We start from the raw sequence: 4762 nt of genomic DNA, 5'->3' as shown, positions 1-4762 counted from the left end.
GTGTAATGAAGATCCTCGTTAACGTTGTTTAGCACTGAAAAGATAAATGGAAATGTTTTTCCTCTGAACAAAAGTCTTGCCAGTGAACTGGATGTATGGTTTCTCTGGCAAGTGCTGAGAATGTGTACAGTTTCTCTGCACTCAATCACCCAGATTTAAATTCTAGCAAAGACTTCAGAAAGGAAAATGGTATTCACTAGCATGTTTGGACCCACTTACTTCCAGACTAGAGAGCAGGAAAAAGGAATGTGTCATCCTACACCTCCGTATCCTTCAGCTTTCACTCATGAAGTGGTGAATTTTTCCATCTCGTAGGACTGATTGATAAGTGTTTTTGAAACACAGTATGTTTTCATATATAAACCACCCTGAATTTCTAAGTACCTAAAGTAATTTACAATCAACGTGGTACCAGCTTTTCTGTTGTTTTCATAACATCTTGTTCATCTTCTTCAAGTGTTCACAAACTTCAAGTGTTTCCATTAACTTTTAAACATTACACTTCTAAGTAGCAGGAGCAACAGAGATAAGGCGTGAGGGCATGAAAAATCAGTTTTGTTTCCAGTCTCTCTGTAATGAAATCTATGATTTTCTATGTTGCGTTCCCATCATATTCTCCTATTGACTCTCTTGTAGCCTTGTGGGACTGATTCAAAGGTTTGCTGCAAATAGTTGACAGGGAGGGTGCATGCTGCCATCTATGAGACCTGTAGCTACCTGTAAGGGAATCACAGATCTTATCTCTTACATGTAAGGATGCATCCAAATTTTTAACAGCCCTGAAAAGTGTTGGGCAGTTTTTACCAGAGACTGTCATTCCACTAAGCAAGACTAAAAGGTAAAGGGATCTTTTTGCTTCTACATTTTCAATGTTCTCCAAAGAGACAGGAGTCTGTATCTGTTATCGGAATCATGAATATATCTTGTTTATATCTTATCCCACTGTCTACCCCATGCACTACTTACCAGATTCAGGAACTGAACTTAGCACGATGACTTCCTTTCCTTGAGCCATGTACTTGAAGGCTGGGTGCCACAATGCACCCAAGTTCCCCCTATGTAACTAATTGTAACTCCTTAAATTTCACTTTGCTTTTTCTGACATTATGCTTCTTAACTTTTATTTTTTCTAGAAAAGGCCTTGAACTTTGAAGGTATTTTACATTAAATACTGATCAGTTTTCTGTTTGTTTTTTCCTCATACTCTAGCATGATTTTGATTATTATTACTGACAACAAGACTTTTGCTTTAATTCTATGCATTTGTGGCCCGCTCAGAGAGGCATGAATAAGTTTAAAAATGGGGTATGGTTGCCTGTGATAGACCATATCAGTTTTATTTCTGGGGTTTTTTTGGTTTTGTCTTTTTTTTTTTTTTTTTTTTTTTTTTTTTTTTTTTTTTTTTTTTTTTTCTTCTCAGTTTATACACCAGTCCTCCTTTAAAAAAGCAGTACCTGAGTAAGATAGGACACCTGGGGGAGAGTGGAAGTGTGTTGCTTTCCTCACAAGTAACAGTTCATACTCAGAAAATTAAGATGTTGTGGCAGCAAGAAATGAGTGGAAGCCTGTAGTTAAGGAGAAAGCAAACTTAGAGAAACAGCAGAAGAACCTCAAAGATTAAATGAAAAAAAACCTCCTGTGAACTAAAGTGAGTTATACAGAGTTCAGTGCAACTTGCAAAGCCACCCAGCTGGCTGACATTACTCTGGCAGTGTGCAGGTGGCAAAGGAGATCTTGTTTGCAAAACCTTTATTCACCCTTATTTTATCTCATCTACTCTCAGAGTTTATTTTAAAGCTTAACTATTCTATTCTACATTTTAATATAAACCTTGTGTTTTGAGTGTAAAACCCTTCTGGTCATTGAGGAGCTCACTGGAAAGAAAAGATCAAGGCAAATTCATTGCAAATTTCTGGAAGTTTGGGGTTTCATGCTAGTGATATTACCCTAAGTTTGTGTTTCTTAATCATGAAAGCAGAACATCTGATGCACAGCAGAAGGCGTTGCTAATAAACCTATGCTCTGTTAATGCCTAATGAACGTTAGATGTCAGGTAGAGAAATACGATTGAGTGTACATGAGAAGCTACTGATTCTTTTTTCTCCTTAGCTCTTTTTGCTTCCGGTAATGGTTAGAACGACAATGAAGAGCAGAAGAAAGCAATAACGGATGGGGCGAGGGATAAATCTAACAGAAGTAACAAAGGGAAAGGAACAACTCCTCTTTGTGGTTCCCACAAATGGATACTCACCAGCTGAATCCATTCAGTTAATAGTTTTATCAAGGTCAGTGTAATTATTCTTTGTACCAAAGTACAGTGCAATTCTTAAAATTATTAAAGCAACTAATGTATAACATGGGAAAGAATGGATAGACATTGTGGATTTTGTTGGCAAATAAATGTGCTGCAAAACATTTTGTGTAATAGGAAAGCATTTCTTGAGACTATTTCCCCTTTAATGCTGGTTTTACAGTAAGAAATCTTTTTAAAAATCACAACATCTTGGGATGTATGGAACTAATGAAGTCTGTTTTTTCACAGACCATTATTTTATAGATGTTAAGCTCAAACCAAAATGTTTTCCACATTTATTAACTCAGTGCATTTGTAAAGGACTCTGCCTAGTGTATACTCTGTGCTGTATAATAACAGCATTACACTCTTTCTTTCAGTCAGGACACATATAGAGACCATTACAGGCTCTGTTTCCTCTAGCTAACTATTGACATAAAAATTGTATCCTCTCCCTGTCTGAAATGGACTAATAAGTTCTAAATTATAAGGCAGTAAGGGCAGATGGTATACCTACACATTTGTTATAATTGCATGAGCCTTTGTTGAGGCAAAAAGAAGATGGGGAACAAGGATGAATACAGTAAAGCCTCAAAAGTCAAAGGAGGTTGACCCAAAATAACCAGGGTATGTGTACTGCATAGTGGGCCACTTCAAATGAAATATTTAGCAATACAGTTACAAAACTAAAGCGCTCCATATAGGTTAACTACTTGAGTATTTACCCCAGTTCTCAAGCAGAATTTGCAGCCCATGCTGCCACAGCTATTCTGCTAGCAGTATTTAAGCCACCACTTAAGAGATAGTTTATGTGTACCTGCATGACTTGCAGTTGCAGTACTGACTGGCAGACAGCCACAGGAGAGATACACTTAGCCTTTAGGTGTCACTGTGCTCTTAAGAGTAGAAATTAGTTCAACATTTTGGCTAGCTCAAAAAAGATTTTTTTTTTTTTTTCTGAAACAGAAACTCCTACGTAGTGACATCTTAAGTTTTCAGCTTCAAGGCAAACAGAAATTAGTTAAGCATCAAAATCTATTCGTAAAGCTATGAAAAAGGAGAGCTTTCTTTCTGTAAGCCTGCAGATGCAGAGTATCAGAGCTGAATATAAGTTGTACATGGCTGGCTGTAGTTGTACTTGGTCTACAGAATGGATCCGGGGAGAAACGGATAGATGTGTGACTGCCACATACTGCCATCTTGTCTTCCTAATTGATACTTACACAACTGAAAAGCACTCATTTAACAATGTATCCTCAAAACATGCAGAACAGACAGGTGAGAGGTGGCCTACCTGGGGTGTACAGCCCCTATCAGAGATACAGTATCAAGTATTATGTAGTTCTTTATCTTATGAGAGAAAAATGTATCATTAGCTTAAAGGCACTGGAGCTTGATAAATTTAAACATGATGCAAGCTCTAAAGGAGGAGGATTAACCATGGAAACAAACTGTGCAGGGAAACAGTGAATTTGATGGTGTCAGGTGCCTTTCTGGAAGATAGGCTGTAACTAAATGCTCAATTCAGGGGAAAAAAAAAAACAAACCCCAAACAAAAACAGGTGAAATGAAATGGCTTGAAGTATACAGGAAAACAGATGAAATGACTGATTGATCTCCCATAGCCCTAAAACCCCACGACTCTACAGGTCATTATTCACTACGTATACTAATCACTTGTATTACGAATGAAACTCTCAGCATACGTTTGGTTAGGCAGACTAGGCCAGTTTTGACACCATTTGAATCTATTTTCAGCTGATGAGATTAAACGCTCTGTGCAGTCCTACCTCTTTGGCATGTTTAAGACAGTTTAACCTTGAAATGTTTTCAATCTCAGGAGTAAACGTGGCGTGGGACTGTGTCGCTCTGCATGTTCTCAGCCCTGGTTTTGCACGCCTGCACGCCCAGGGAGTCAGAGGAGTGTGAATTGTCACATGTAACGCAGAGCAACTGTGGCACTTATGCAACTGAGAGCAGGCTCACGAGGGGTATGTGACAAAGGATGGCTCTGCATATAGCAGCTCTTGCAAATGTTCAGAGTGACTATGCAGGCTACATCAAGTAGATCTTGTGCACTATTATGGGCCCCTTTTGAGCCGAATGACCAAGGCATGGCCTCTGTCAGTCCACCCTGTGGAAAGTGTGATCCTACGTACCATACCAGAGAGTCTGTACCCCGCTTCCCACATTTTAGAACTAAGATCCAAGGTTAACAGACTGTCCAGAGCTTGCTGATGAAGTGACATCTTCTTGTCTTCTGATCTGCCGTCCCTCTCCTCCTCCGTCAGAAGTTACACCCCCTGAGGCACCCGTGAAGCCCGATATTACTCCTTGAGAAACCATAAAACTTCTCGATCATTAGGGGCGCGGGAGAGGAAGGGATTAGGCCGTTCCTGCGCAGGGAGCACGCAGTGGCATTCGCCCGCGGATCCGGCGGCTGAGCCGCCCTGCCGACCCCTCACGGGG

Source organism: Athene cunicularia, assembly GCF_003259725.1.
Source record: "Athene cunicularia isolate RWA chromosome 5 unlocalized genomic scaffold, athCun1 chr5_part2, whole genome shotgun sequence".
Lineage (NCBI taxonomy): Eukaryota > Metazoa > Chordata > Aves > Strigiformes > Strigidae > Athene > Athene cunicularia.
Note: the sequence above shows the minus strand (reverse complement) of the source record.